Raw genomic sequence first — 16,238 nt, forward strand, 5'->3', positions numbered from 1 at the left:
CTCTCGCAGTGCGGCGTCTACATCAGGGTTTAACTGTGCCCCGATGGAAGCTGTTTTATTGGGGTCCGTTGGATGGACCTGGAATTTGACTATTTCGTCCGCCGGTTTAAAGGAGGTGGACTTGGATCTTTTATCGAGTATCACATCGTCCCTATTCACCGTGGAGCGCAGCGCAGTCAGTTCCTCAGCCGCTAGGGCTTCGGATAGCGCCTCGAGGGCCAGTGCGGCTGTCTTGTTTTCGGCGCGGAGTGCTATGTCCGGATCACTAACGAGAGTGATGATTCCGTTAGGCCCGGGCATCTTGAGCTTCATGTACCCGTAATGGGGTATTGCTTGGAAGACTGTAAACGCTTCCCGCCCTAGCAGAGCGTGATATCCGCTACTGAACGGGGCCACCTGGAACGTGACCTCTTCGGACCTGTAATTATCCGGCGTGCCGAACACCACATCTAGTGTGATTTTTCCTGTACAGCGCGCTTCCCGACTGGGGATTATTCCTCTAAAGGTTGTGCTGCTTCGCTCAATGCGGTTCCAGTCTATTTCCATTTTTTGAAGGGTTTCCTCATAAATGAGGTTCAATCCGCTGCCGCCATCCATGAGTACCTTGGTAAGACGAAAGCCGTCCACTATTGGACTGAGGACCAATGCGGCTGGTGCTCGAGTTGTTCGGAATTTAGGTTCGTCACTGGCGTTAAAAGTAATAGCCGTGTCACTCCATGGGTTTATTGTTGCTACTTGGTAGACTTCGGCAAGGCCGCGGAGTGTTCTTTTTCGCATATTATTTGATGCAAAAGTCTCGAAGACTGTTAATACCGTACTGGTTTCTCTGGGGTGGCTTTCTGTGGCTTCTGGAATTAGAAGATCTTCGCCAATTTTTGCCACCTGCCGGAGTATCCAACATGCTCTAAGGCTGTGAGTTAGTGTGGCGCCCTCTGCACTATGAATTTTACAGGGTCCATCAAGCCTTCCTTCTAGTACGATTCCGTGCCCTGTAGAGGGCTTTTGCTTTTTGGTATTGAACCCGGGTGTCTGACGATGATGCACCCTTTTATTTCGGACCGGGTTTGTATTCAAGGCCGGATTGTCCCAAAATTTTGTTTCGGTTTTCCAGGCGCTTTCCATCGCACAGCACTTTCATACTATGGACGCCAAGTCAGCAAAGCGTGTAATATCACGGCGACTTACGGCATTGAGGATTCCCTTGTCTGTGCAATTATTGCAGAAGAATGAAATTGCGTCTTCCTCGCGGCAGTCCTTTATCCTATTCATAACCAGGAGGAATCTGGCCCAGTAATGATGTACTGCTTTCTTTAGGCTCTTGCCTAATTTGGGATAGATCGCTTATGTACGGGTGGGTGGGTGGAATCAAATCTGAAACCTCACCCAATCTGAGACCCAGGGGCCAAGGAGTTTCCGAACTCGGACGTTGGGATTCTTGGATGCGGCCCGATGAATCTAGTCTGTCGCCTAACTTTAAGTTCAGGTCTTGAGTGATATCCTCCCCTCCGCAGGTATCCGGCTTGGAGGGATCGGGAATCCGGACATAGCTAGTCCTTAAGATAGATGAAGGGTCACCGCACTGTCCCTCTACCACGGCAACGTGATGGGTGACCTGGGGAGAGTTAATCTCTCTCAGATCGGGTTTAGGCCCAATCTGGTCATAATCCGTAGCGACTCCCAGGGCGGCGATGCGATCAAAGAGATCATTTAGGGAAGAGAGCTCCATTGGATCTTGCTGCTCGGCGAATTCCTAGCTGACGTGAAGATTGCTTTCGATGACCCGAGAGGTCATCGTCGGTGCAGTATCCGAACAGGCGGTCGGAAATCGCCTAGCCGGAGAGTTTGGCCGACAGCCAAAGCTCCCTTAGCAACGGTGCCGTCTTTAAAGACGGCATGAGGCATCCTTCCTGATGGCGATGACACAGAGGAACTCTCAATGAAAGCACCAATGTCGGTGTCAAAACCGGCAGATCTCGGGTAGGGGGTCCCGAACTGTGCGTCTGGGTCGGATGGTAACAGGAGGCAGGGGACACGATGTTTTACCCAGGTTCGGGCCCTCTTGATGGAGGTAAAACCCTACGTCCTGCTCGATTAATATTGATGATATGGGTAGTACAAGAGTAGATCTACCACGAGAACAGAGAGGCTAAACCCTAAAAGCTAGCCTATGGTATGATTGTTCTTCGTCCTACGGACTAAAACTCTCCGGTTTATATAGACACCGGAGAGGGCTAGGGTTACACAGAGTCGGTTACAATCGTAGGAGATCTACATATCCGTATCGCCAAGCTTGCCTTCCACGCCAAGGAAAGTCCCTTCCGGACACGCTACGAAGTCTTCAATCTTGTATCTTCATAGTCCAGGAGTCCGGCCAAAGGTATAGTCCGGCTATCCGGACACCCCCTAATCCAGGACTCCCTCAAGGAGGCACTATGATCATACGTGAACATTGGGTGTAGTTAATATGCGAGTGTTTTTCATGAATGGATCAATGATTGAGCATGATGGGCTAGGGATAGCTTATTTTAGCGTTGATATTTTGAAAGACATAGTTGCTTGTTGATATGCTTGAGTATTTAAGTTATCATGTCAAAACTAGACTATTGCTTTGAACAATATAAAATTACAAATGTCCATGCTATAAAGAAAAGAATAAGATATGAAATGTTAGGCAGCATTCCACATCAAAATTATTGTTTTTATCACTTACCTACTCGAGGACGAGTAGGAGTTAAGCTTGGGGATGTTGATACGTCTTCAACGTATCTATAATTTTTTATTGTTCCATGATGTTATATTATCAATCTTGGATGTTTTATAATCATTTTATAGTCATTTTTATTTTTTTGGTACTAACCTATTGACATAGTGCCAAGTGCCAGTTGCTGTTTTTTTCATGTTTTTTACATCGCAGAAAATCAATACCAAACAGAGTCCAAATGCAACGGAACTTTACGGAGATTTTTTATGGAACAGAAGATACCTAATGGGCCAAGGCTGCGCCTAGGGGGTGCTCCTAGGAGAGCACAACCCACCAGGGCGTGGTAGTGCCCACCTCGGGTGTCCCCCGAACCACCTCTTTACTCTATAAATACCCCAATATTTCAGAAACCCTGGGGGAGTGGACGAAAATTAATTCCAGCCGCCACAGAGTCAAGAACCACCAGATCTAATCTAGACACCATCACGGGGGGGGGGGGGGGGCTTCACCACTTCCATTGGTGCCTCTCCGATGATGCGTGAGTAGTTCTTTGTAGACCTTCAGGTCCGTAGTTAGTAGTTATATGGCTTCCTCTCTCTCGTTTGATTCTCAATACAGTGGTCTCTTGGAGATCCATATGATGTAACTCTTTTTGTGGGGTGTTTGTTGGGATCGGATGAACTTTGGGTTTATGATCAGATCTATCTTTCTATTTCCATGAAAGTTATTTGAGTTTCTTTGATCTCTTTTATGCATGATTGCTTATATCCTCGTATTTCTTCTCTGATATTTGGGTTTTGTTTGGCCAACTTGATCTATTTATCTTGCCATGGGAAGAGGTGCTTTGTAGTGGGTTCGATCTTACGGTGCTTGATCCAAGTGACAGAAGGGGAACCGACACATATGTATCGTTGCTACTAAGGATAAAACGATGGGGTCTATCTCTACACACTACAAGAAATATGTCAAGACCTTTTTGTGACAAAAAACAGATGGTCAAAAGACGATGGTCGTAAACTGAAATTAACGACCTTCTCTGTGAGAAGGTCGTGGAAGGCAACGACCAAAACAAAAGGTCGTTGATCCTGTGACCTTCTGTTTTGGTCGCTAGCTCTCTGCCCAGGCCACGTCGGATCCGACGTGGCAAGCTGACATGGCAAACTTGCGACCAAATGGAAAGGTCGTTGACAAGAATCAGCTCGGTCCAGTTCGGTGTTTTACATGGACCGAGTCCATTAATTCAGCCTTTTATATATTTTCCCTATTAATTCTGATCAGCTACATGGGCCAGGCCCAACATTATAGCTTTTTATTTTTGGGCTGCAGCCTTTCTTTTCCTTTTTTATGCACCCGAGTTGTCAAATTCTGGTAAATGGGTCCCAAATGTGACGTTCTGGTTCATGGGACCCTGCTATCAAGGTCATGTTCTTCAGATTTCAATATACCAATACAGAAAACCGATGCAATACTTCAAATAACAGCAAGAAGCAATCTGCTACATCATATAACATACATACAAATGTGATCAACATCAAGTTTACAATTTGAGAACAGCTCTATAAGTGTATAGTCTACCACATGAGTATCACATGAGCCCTACAAGTGTAGGGTCTACCACATGAGTCTACAAGTGTACAGTCTACATCATATAACACACATACAAATAGGATCAACCTAAAGGGCTTCATTACTCCCAAAACTAGCTCCAATGAGCTAGAACTATGCTTCTTCCAACTTCTTTGCCCTGATGCTCATGAAGAAACATGAAAGGCCAGCATCTGCACGTTATAGAACAAAATGATTAGGAACAAAATAAAAGTAAATCTGACAACATATTTACTTTGCAAGGAACCACAACATATTTCTGTAAAAAAAGAACATGTATGCAGACCAACCACCAAAAAATAACAAGTTGGTTCATCTTATACCAGAATAAAAAGAACACCGACAAGGAATAGAAGCATTCCTTGGTTTTCAAGCACACCAATTCATAGACATGATTTGGATATGGAAAAGATAAAAATAGCAACAAGAGATGATCATAGAAAGTCGGCCATCCTACTATTCAATAAATGGTTTGGATTTCTACGTAACAAAACACTTAACAACCTCAACACTTGTATTTTTGCTTGCTGCAATCTAAACAACATCACCACAAGTTCTATGATGCATCCAAATTTGTGAACTTTGTGCATAGATCGGATCGAATGAAAGAGAGAAGTGGAAAGGAAGGGCTACCTTGAGGATCGAATCAAATCAACCTGCTTCTTCCTGCCATCTTCTTGTGAATAGCCTTCTTCTTCCTGCCATTAGCGGAAAGCTTTTTAAGAAGTACAACAGGAGAAACGTTTCATACAGTGGAAAGGGGGACTCGATCAACATCCACTAACTTCACAAAGGAAAACACCTATCCAGGTAATAATTTCCCCCCGGTTTAATAAGACAACATGCCTGTTAAAAAAACTAGGCTAGTTTACTTCTTCATGGGATTCAAATAAAAAAGGGTTCAAAAAGGGACCTATCCAAGAACCACATGTTAAGATCTAGAGAATGGACGTTAATTCTTTCACCATCGACATTCCCTGATCAAGGTAAACTGTAGCTAACTAGCTGATTAACCAACCAGAAAATGTATAAAGTAACCACCAATGCAATAGATTATTTTCTACTTCTAACGCATTCATTCATAAGCGAAACATGGTGAACTGGAATCTAGAACTCATTGACAAAGGGAGACTTGATCCACATCCAACAAAAAGACACGAGCTAGATTTGAGGAAGTCAGTCAAACAAATTTGTAAAATTAAGCATTCATGCTTACTAGATTTGTAAGCAATTAGTTGATCCACCAAACAGGAAAGAGCATTGACAGCATTAAATAGCAGAAGCAAAACTAAAAACAACCCAAAATCACTGAAATCATTGGTTTATTAGCAACAAACAAGACGCGCGTGTGTGGTAATTCGAAGAAGAAACAACCCTGCCGATGATGGTGCCGCCCATGACAAGGAGTTGCCCGAGGAGCCATCCAGCCCCTTCATGAACCTGCAATAAAATGCACGCACGGATCAGATTGGGGGAGAGGAGAGGAAGAAGAAGACAACATCATCCAAGTAGAAAAATCCCAAAAGAAGCTAATGCACAAAAATATTCAACATTCCTCATAAGCATGTTGATTTAATCACATTTTTGTACTAAAAATGGAGAGAATAGATATGCCTCATGAATTATCCTATGAGATAACTAGAAGAAAAAACAGTGAAGGGAATCTGTAGTATAATCCGTTCAGAACAATACTCAAGCCAGTCAGGTTAAGCAACATATGCATATGAGTTTGATCTTCCAGATTAATAGAACATGACAGATAAATTAATGCTTTTCTAAAAATCTAAGAAACATAGCAGCACACATACTCTAACTATTCAACTTTTCAACTATAAGAGGCTATAGACTGTCAAATAAAGAACATCAGTTATAGAACTCTGTATCAGGTAGGCAGTAATCATGCTTAAAAAGAAGATGGACATACCTATGCATATTTCCCATACTACATAAGTACTAAAAAAACTAACACGTGCTCACTTGAAAACCTTCCATGCACATGATCATAGCTCCTCCCTCATATCATAGAAAAAACATTTGCCAAGTAACATCAGACTGCTGTTCACATACATCGATAGAACCTTCCACACAAACTCCCATTATTTTAACTCACGAGAGAAAAGAAAGGTTCTTATCATCAGGTCCAAAAGAAGAATACAGATAATGCAGCCAGGCTAATGATGCTAAATGTTTGTGAAACTATGGAATAGTTTTAATCAATACAAAGGAGCTTTATCTTGAGGAATAACAGAGCATGACAAACAAATGCATGTGTTTATGAAACCACATTAGACTTTGCAACACATTTACCACAGCAACTCATCTTTTAAAGCATCCAGTCAAATGGACTTATAATACCAGATAAGGAGGAACAGTTACAGATGTGTGCACTTATCAGATATACAGAAACCATGCTTAAAAAGCCACATATACAAATTTATGTGCATATACACATAGAATAGAGCTACTAAGATAACTAGCAACCATGCACTTGATAACCCACCCTGCACACTCTTATTCCCTCAAGTAATTCCCATTCCACAAGAACAACATGTTTACAGTGTTCAAATTAGGCATAGAATTCTACTGCACTTAATAATACCTTTGCTACAAGGCGAGATAAACAAAAGCAACACAACTGCACTTAATAATACACAGTAACCATCCGAGTTTAATAACTTTGCTATCAATTTAATCTCTATTTCCAAGTCTTGTATATCCTAGCACATGTTGGAGTAAAGGCCAAGAAATCCAGTATGATGATATGCATGTCCAAATGAGATAATGCAACATTTCCTGCACATTCCTAGTGTGTTTGCCTCTTGCAAGACCAACATATCCCTCCTGGTGATTGTTTCCATTGGACAAAGGAAGGAACTTCTATCACTTTCTGATGCAACACTAGAACATACTATTCGCTGTTTATTAACTGAAGGTGTATCCCTTTTACTTGTCTAGAACTTAGGAACCAAGCTATTGACAGTATCTAGAATTTAGCATCAGGCAAGCCAACGATTGCGGTCAGACACCCTAACATGACAAGCGACCCTAACTGTACAACAACTCAAGTCAAATAGACACAATAATACGGCATCACCAATCATGTCAACCCTCACCAAACTGAATCCTTCTGAGACGAGCCAACATAACAACACCAGGAAATTACAAAAAAAAAGCGATACACCGCCGACGACGGCATAATCCGATGGCCTCACTTGTTCCCCCATGGGCACAACGAGCCTGACGTCGCACTCGCGGCTGCGCGTGATGCAGTGTAGCCATCCCTCCTCTGGCACCTTGCGCGTCTTGGCAGCGAGGTAGTTCATCCTCACCTTGAACTCCTCGTACTCCCTCTACATGCACGCACGCCACGATAGATCAGCCAAGCACTACACTTCAGTACTTCATACCTCCGATCAATCAATCTGTTACATGATCATGTATACCTTCATGGCGTGGCGCTCCTTGACGAACGACGGCGCGACCTTGTCCCTGAGATAGCCCACGTTCCGCGCGAAGTAGGGCTCGGGCGCCCTCGGCTCGATGCTACGTCCATTTTGCATCATGCTTTTATAACGATATTTATTGCATTATGGGCTATTATTACACATTATGTCACAATACTTATGCCTATTCTCTCTTATTTTACAAGGTTTACACGAAGAGGGAGAATGCCGGCAGCTGGAATTCTGGGCTAGAAAAGGAGCAAATATTAGAGACCTATTCTGCACAACTCCAAAAGTCCTGAAACTCCACGGAAGTCAGTTTCAGAATATATAAAAAATATTGGGCGAAGAAAGCACCGGAGAGGCCACCCACCATCCATGAGTGTGGGGGCGCGCCCCCTGTCTCATGGGCCCTCTGGCAGGCCTCCGGTGCCCATCTTTGGCTATATGAAGTCTTTTGCCCTGGAAAAAATTATAAGCAAGATCTCGGGATGAAACTCCACCGCCATGAGGCGGAACCTTGGTGGAACCAATCTAGCGCTCCGGCGGAGCTGTTCTATCGGGGAAACATCCCTCCGGGAGGGGGAAATCATCGCCATCGTCGTCACCGTTGATCCTCTCATCGGGAGGGGGTCAATCTCCATCAACATCTTCACCAGCACCATCTCATCTCAAACCCTAGTTCATCTCTTGTATCCAATCTTTGTCTCAAAACCTCAGATCGGTACCTGTGGGTTGCTAGTAGTGTTGATTACTCCTTGTAGTTGATGCTAGTTGGTTTATTTGGTGGAAGATCATATGTTCAGATCCTTTATGCATATTTAATACCCCTCTGATTATGAACATGAATATGATTTTTGAGTAGTTACGTTTGTTCCCGGGGACATGGGAGAAGTCTTGCTATAAGTGGTCATGTGAATTTGGTATTCGTTCGATATTTTGATGAGATGTATGTTGTCTTTCCTCTAGTGGTGTCATGTGAACGTCGAATACATGACACTTCACCATTGTTTGGGCCTAGGGGAAGGCATTGGGAAGTAATAAGTAGATGATGGGTTGCTAGAGTGATAGAAGCTTAAACACTAGTTTATGCATTGCTTCGTAAGGGGCTGATTTGGATCCATATGTTTCATGCTATGGTTAAGTTTACCTTAATACTTCTTTTGTAGTTGCGGATGCTTGCAAGAGGGGTTAATCATAAGTGGGATGCTTGTCCAAGGAACGTCAGTACCCAAGCACCGATCCACCCACATATCATATTATCAAAGTAACGAACGCAAATCACATGAGCGTGATGAAAACTAGCTTGACGATAATTCCCATATGTCCTCGGGAGCGCTTTCCTTTATATAAGAGTTTGTCCGTGCTAATCATTTCTACAAAAAGGATTGGGCCATCTTGCTGCACCTTATTTACTTTTGTTACTTGTTACCGGTTACAAATTACCTTATCACAAAACTATCTGTTACCGATAATTTCAGTGCTTGCAGAGAATACCTTACTAAAAACCGCTTGTCATTTCCTTCTGCTCCTCGTTGGGTTCGACACTCTTACTTATCAAAAGGACTACGATAGATCCCCTATACTTGTGGGTCATCAAGACTCTTTTCTAGCGCCGTTGTCGGGGAGTGAAGCGCCTTTGGTTGGTGGAATTTAGTAAGGAAAAATTTATATAGTGTGCTAAAATTTACTATCACTTGTTACTATGGAAAGTAATCCTTTGAGGGGCTTGTTTGGGGTATCTTCACCCCGACCAGTAGAGCAAAGAGTTGCTCCTAAACCTACTAAAAATGTTTATCTTGAAATTCCTTTGGGTATGATAGATAAACTTCTAGCTAATCCTTTTACAGGAGATGGAACATTGCATCCCGGTTTGCACCTAATCTATGTGGATGGAGTTTGTGGATTATTTAAGCTTGCAGGTATAGCCGAGGATGTTATCAAGAAGAAGGTCGTTCCTTTATATTTGAAGAGAAAGACATTGTCATGGTTTAGTCTATGTGATGTTATTGGATCATGGAACTACACCCGATTGAAATTGGAATTTCCTCAGAAGTTTTATCCTATGCATCTGGTTCATCGTGATCGTAATTATATATATATATATATATATATATATATATATATATATATATATATATATATATATTGGCCTCGCGAAGGAGAAAGCATCGCTCAAGCTTGGGGGGGGGCTTAAGTCAATGTTATATTCATGCCCCAATCATGAGCTCTCAAGAGAAATTATTATTCAAAATTTTTATGCTCGGCTTTCTCTCAATAATCGCTCCATGCTCGGTACTTCTTGTACTGGTTCTTTTATGATGAAGACTATTGAATTCAAATGGGATTTATTGGAAAGAATTAAATGCAACTCTGAATATTGGGAACTCGACGAAGGTAAGGAGTCATGTATAACACCTAAGTTTGATTGTGTTAAGTCTTTTATGGATACCGATGCTTTTCATGAATTTAGCACTAAATATGGACTTGACTCTGAGATAGTAGCTTCTTTTTGTGAATCATTTTCTACTCATGTTGATCTCCCTAAGGAGAAGTGGATTAAATATCATCCTCCCATTGACGTAAAAGTAGTTGAACCTATTAAAGTTGAAGAAAAGATTATCACTTATAATGTTGATCCTATTGTTCCTACCGCTTATATTGGCAAACCACCTTTCCCTATTAGAATAAAGGATTATGCTAAAGCTTCAAATGTGGTCAAAAAAAGTAACATTAGAACACCCAAACCCTCTGAGAAAATTAAAGTTGAACCTAGTATTGCTATGGTTAAGGATCTCTTGTCTGATAATATTGATGGGCATGCTATTTACTTTTGTAATGAAGCTGCTAGAATTGCTAGACCCGATACTAAAAATAAACATAGACCTGTTGTAGCATGCCTGTTATTTCTGTTAAAATAGGATATCATTGCTATCATGGCTTATGTGATATGGGTGCTAGTGCTAGTGCAATACCTCATTCCTTATCTGAAGAAATTATGCATGATATTGCACCTACTGAGTTAGAAGGTATCGATGTTACAATTAAGCTTGCCAATAGAGAAACTATTTCACCGGTTGGGATTGTTAGAGATGTTGAAGTATTGTGTGGGTAAGTTAAATATCCTTTTGATTTTCTTGTTCTTGGTTCCGCACAAGATGACTTTTGTCCCATTATATTTGGTAAACCCTTCTTGAATACTATTAATGCTAAGATAGACTGCAAAAAGGATAATTGTTTCTGTTGGTTTAGGGGATATGTCTCATGATTTTAATTTTGCTAAATTTCGTAGAAAACCCCATGACAAAGAATTTCCTCGTAAAGATGAAATTATTGGTCTTGCTTCTATTGCCGTGCCTCCTAATGATCCTTTAGAACAATATTTGCTAGACCATGAAAATGATATGTTTATGAATGAAAGAAGGGAAATAGATGAAGTATTCTTTAAACAGGGGCATATTTTGAAACACAACTTGCCTATTCAAATTCTAGGGGATCCCCCTCCACCCAAGGGTGACCCCGTGTTTGAGCTCAAACCATTACCTGATACTCTTAAATATCCTTATCTTGATGAAAAGAAGATATATCATGTTATTATTAGTTCTCACCTTTCAGAGCAGGAAGAAGAGAAATTATTGAAAACTCTGAAGAAGCACCATGCTGCTATTGGATATACTCTTGATGATCTTAAGGGCATTAGTCCCACTCTATGCCCGCATAAAATAAAATTGGAGAAAGACGCTAAACCAGTTGTTGATCACCAACGATGGTTAAATCCTAAGATGAAAGAAGTGGTAAGAAAAGAAATACTAAAGCTCCTTGAGGTAGGTATAATCTATCTCGTTGCTGATAGTCAGTGGGTAAGTCATGTCCATTGTGTCCCTAAGAAGGGAGGTATTACTGTTGTTCCTAATGATAAAGATGAATTGATCCAAGAAAAAATTGTTACATGTTATGGAATGGTAATTGATTTCTGCAAATTAAATAAAGCTACTAAAAAGGATCATTACCCTTTACCTTTTATTGATAAAATGCTAGAAAGATTATCTAAACATACACATTTTTGCTTTCTAAATGGTTATTCTGGTTTCTCTCAAATACCCGTGTCAAAAGAGGATCAGGAAAAGACCACTTTCACTTGCCCTCTCGGTACCTTTTCTTATAGATGTATGCCTTTTGGTTTTATGTAATGCACCTGCTACCTTTCAAAGATGTATGACTGCTATATTCTCTGACTTTTGTCAAAAGATTGTTGAGGATTTCATGGATGATTTCTCCATATATGGAACTTCTTTTGATGACTGCTTAAGCAACCTTGATCAAGTTTTGCAAGGATGTGAAGAAACAAATCTTGTCTTGAATTGGGAGAAGTGCCACTTTATGGTTAATGAAGGTATTGTCTTGGGGCACTACAGGAATCAACTACTTTGCCGTCTGCCAAGGCAGACGGCAAAGGCATGGAAGGCGGACAACAAAGGCCTTTGCCGTCTGCCGTGGACGGCAAAAGGCGCCGGCAAAGAAAGGATCGACAATGACCTTCTTTGTCGTCTGCTTCTTGACGTGGACGGCAAAAGAGCCTTTGCCATCAGCGGCGGACGGCAAAGAAAGCAGACGACAATAAACTCGCTGTTAGTCTGTTAGGTGGCTAACGGCAGTCTTTGCCGTCCGTGGCTGACGGCAAAGAGCATCAGGCCTTTGCCATCTGTCACTGTAGGCAAATTGACCAAATGGTCAACTTCCAAAAAACACAGGTGGTTGCCACGTGGCTTCTTTGTTGTCCGAAAGAGGTATTGAAGTTGATAAAGCTAAAGTTGATGCTATTGAAAAGATGTCTTGTCCAAAGGACATTAAAGGTATAAGAAGTTTCCTTGGTCATGCCGGTTTTTATAGGAGGTTCATTAAAGACTTCTCAAAAATTTCCAGGCCTCTGACTAATCTCTTATGAAAAGATGTTCCTTTTGTATTTGATGATGATTGTGTAGAAGCATTTGAAATACTTAAGAAAGCCTTGATTTCTGCACCTATTGTTCAGCCTCCTGATTGGAATTTACCCTTTGAAATTATGTGTGATGCTAGTGATTATGCTGTAGGTGCTATTTTAGGACAAAGAGTTGATAAGAAATTAAATGTTATCCAATATGCTAGTAAAACTCTAGACAGTGCCCAGAGAAATTATGCTACTACTGAAAAAGAATTTTTAGCAGTTGTATTTGGTTGTGATAAGTTCAGACCTTATATTTTTGATTCTAAAGTAACTGTTCACACTGATCATGCTGCTATTAAATACCTTATGGAATAGAAAGATGCTAAACCTAGACTTATTAGATGGGTTCTCCTACTATAAGAATTTGATTTGCATATTATTGATAGAAAGGGAGCTCAGAACCCCATTATAGACAACTTATCTAGGTTAGAGAATGTTCTTGATGACACACTACCTATTGATGATAGCTTTCATGATGAACAATTAGCTATCATAAATGCTTCTCGTACTGCTCCATGGTATGCTGATTATGCTAATTACATTGTTGCTAAATTTATACCACCTAGTTTCACATACCACTAAAAGAAAAGGTTTTTCTATGATTTAAGACATTGCTTCTGGGATGACCCACACCTTTATAAAGAAGGAGTAGATGGGGTTATTAGACGTTGTGTACCTGAGCATGAACAGGAACAGATAGTATGCAAGTGTCACTCTGAAGCTTATGGAGGACACCATGCTGGAGATAGAATTGCACATAAGGTATTGCAATCCGGTTTTTATTGGTGTACTCTCTTCAAGGATGCCCGTAAGTTTGTCTCGTCTTGTGATGAATGTCAAAGAATTGGTAATATTAGTAGACGTCAAGAAATGCCTATGGATTATTCACTTGTCATTGAACCATTTGACGTTTGGGGCTTTGATTATATGGGACCGTTTCCTTCCTCTAATGGTTATACACATATTTTAGTTGCTGTTGATTACGTTACTAAGTGGGTAGAAGCTATTCCAACTAGTACTGCTGATCATAACACCTCTATTAAGATACTTTAAGAAGTTATTTTTCCGAGCTTTGGAGTCCCTAGATATTTAATGACTGATGGTGGTTCACATTTTATTCATGGTGTTTTTCATAAAATGCTTGCTAAGTATGATGTTAATCATAGAATTGCATCTCCATATCACCCATAGTGTAGTGGTCAAGTAGAACTGAGTAATAGAGAGATTAAATTAATTTTGCAAAAGACTATTAATAGATCTAGAAAGAATTGGTCCAAGAAACTTGATGATGCATTATGGGCCTATAGAACTGCATATAAAAATCCTATGGGTATGTCTCCGTATAAGATGGTTTACGGAAAAGCATGTCACTTACCTCTCAAACTATAACATAAAGCATATTGGGCTATTAAAGAGCTCAATTATGATTTCAAACTTGCCGGTGAGAAGAGACTATTTGACATTAGCTCGCTTTATGAATGGAGAACCCAAGCCTATGAGAATGCCAAGTTGTTTAAAGAAAATGTTAAAAGATGGCATGACAAAAGGATACAAAAACATGAGTTTAATGTAGGTGATTATGTATTGTTATACAACTCTCGTTTAAGATTTTTTTCCTGGAAAACTCCTCTCTAAATGGGAAGGTCTTTACATTATCGAGGAGGTCTATCGTTCCGGTGCCATAAAAATCAACAACTTCGAAGGCACAAATCCGAGGGTGGTTAACGGTCAAAGAATCAAACATTATATCTCAGGTAATCCTATAAATGTTGAAACTAATGTTGTTGAAACCATAACCCTGGAGGAGTATATAAGGGACACTTTCCAGAACGTTTCAACCTCCGAAAAGGAAGAGGTATGTGGTACGGTAAGTAAACCGACTCCAAAACAGTTCTAATAGCTTTTTCTCCCTTTTGGAATATTTAAGAAAAAAGGAAAATAAGAAGCAGTCCGAAAAGGACACGAGGCATCCATGAGGGTGGAGGGCGCGCCCTACCCCCCTGGGCACGCCCCCTATATCGTGGGCACCTCGTGTGCCCTTCGGACTCCGTTTTCTTGCACGATACTTCTTTTGGTCGGTAAAAATTCATTATATAATCTCCCGAAGGTTTTGACCACCGTACCATGCAAATATCCTCTGTTTTTGTTTTGAGTTGTTCTGCTGCAGAGTTTGATCAATATGTCTTCTCAAGAGTCAGTCGGGGAGAGCCGGGTGTCTCATCCGACACCGGGACCAGGAGAAAACAGTGATGCTGACCACTTTTGGCCATCAACGGAGGAAGAGGTGGAGGCCGACTTGAAAAGGATATATGCCATGGAAGAGGATCAAGAAGTTACTTCTCGTTTCCGAGCCAGATTCACGATGGGGGAACTATAGAGCTTAGCTATTCCAAACTCGGTCATCCATTCCAATGTTAGATTTCTTTCTTATGAAAATATGAAAAAGAGTGTTACTTGTTCTCCCACAGCTATGCAACATCCATGGGTGAAAGGAGCTTTGGCCGTCACGGGCAAGCTCCGTAAGGAAATAATGGAACTCAAGCAACAAGTTAATAAGCTCGAGGAAGAGAATCACATCCTGAGGGGCATCATTGCCAAGAACATCAATCACCACCTCCGAAGAAAGAGACATAAATACATGGGTATGGGCACTCCCCTTGGCAACTGCCAAGCTTGGGGGAGTGCCCCTGTATTGTATCACCATCACACTTTTATCTTTACCATTTTTCTTAGTTCGATCCTTTGGGTAATATGTTGATCCAGTAGAATAAAGTTTTAGTATGATTTAGTTTTGAGTTTTGCTTTATGATCCTTCTATGTAATCGAGTCAGTGAGCTATACATAATAAAGATTAGTTTCGAGTCAAGGGCTTGGTTATCTTGCTACGATCTTGAGAAAAAAGAGAAAGAATAGAAAGAATAAAGAGATCGTATTGATCTTATGGAGAGTAATGACTTCACATATAAAGAGTATGATGAATAAAAGTTGTTGAGAGTTGACAAACATAGTTTTGGTCATCGTTGCAATTAATAGGAAGTAATAAAGATAGAGAGGTTTTCACATATAAATATACAATCTTGGACATCTTTTATGATTGTGAGCACTCATTAAAATAAGACATGCTAAAAAGTTGATGTTGGACAAGGAAGACAACGTAATGGGTTATGTTTTCTTACATCCAAAATAAATTATATTGTCATGGATCACCCAACATGTTGAGCTTGCCTTTCCCTCTCATGCTAGCCAAATTCCTTGCACCAAGTAGAGATACTACTTGTGCTTCCAAATATCCTTAAACCCAGTTTTGCCATGAGAGTCCACCATATCTACCTATGGATTGAGTAAGATCCTTCAAGTAAGTTGTCATTGTTGCAAGCAATAAAAATTGCTCTCTAAATACGCATGATTTATTAGTGTGGAGAAAATAAGCTTTATACAATCTTGTGATGTGGAAGAAATAAAAGCGATGGACTGCATAATAAAGGTCCATATCACAAGTGGAAAT

At 40.8% G+C, this 16,238-nt stretch overlaps 1 pseudogene; it reads right to left on the minus strand.

Moving 5' to 3' along the window:
• Positions 1-4,400: 4,400 nt before the first annotated feature.
• Positions 4,401-16,238, minus strand: part of LOC123056992 (putative cellulose synthase A catalytic subunit 11 [UDP-forming]) — a 48,544-nt pseudogene continuing 36,706 nt past the window's right edge.

Source organism: Triticum aestivum, chromosome 3A (genome assembly GCF_018294505.1).
Source record: "Triticum aestivum cultivar Chinese Spring chromosome 3A, IWGSC CS RefSeq v2.1, whole genome shotgun sequence".
NCBI classification, from domain to species: Eukaryota; Viridiplantae; Streptophyta; class Magnoliopsida; order Poales; family Poaceae; genus Triticum; species Triticum aestivum.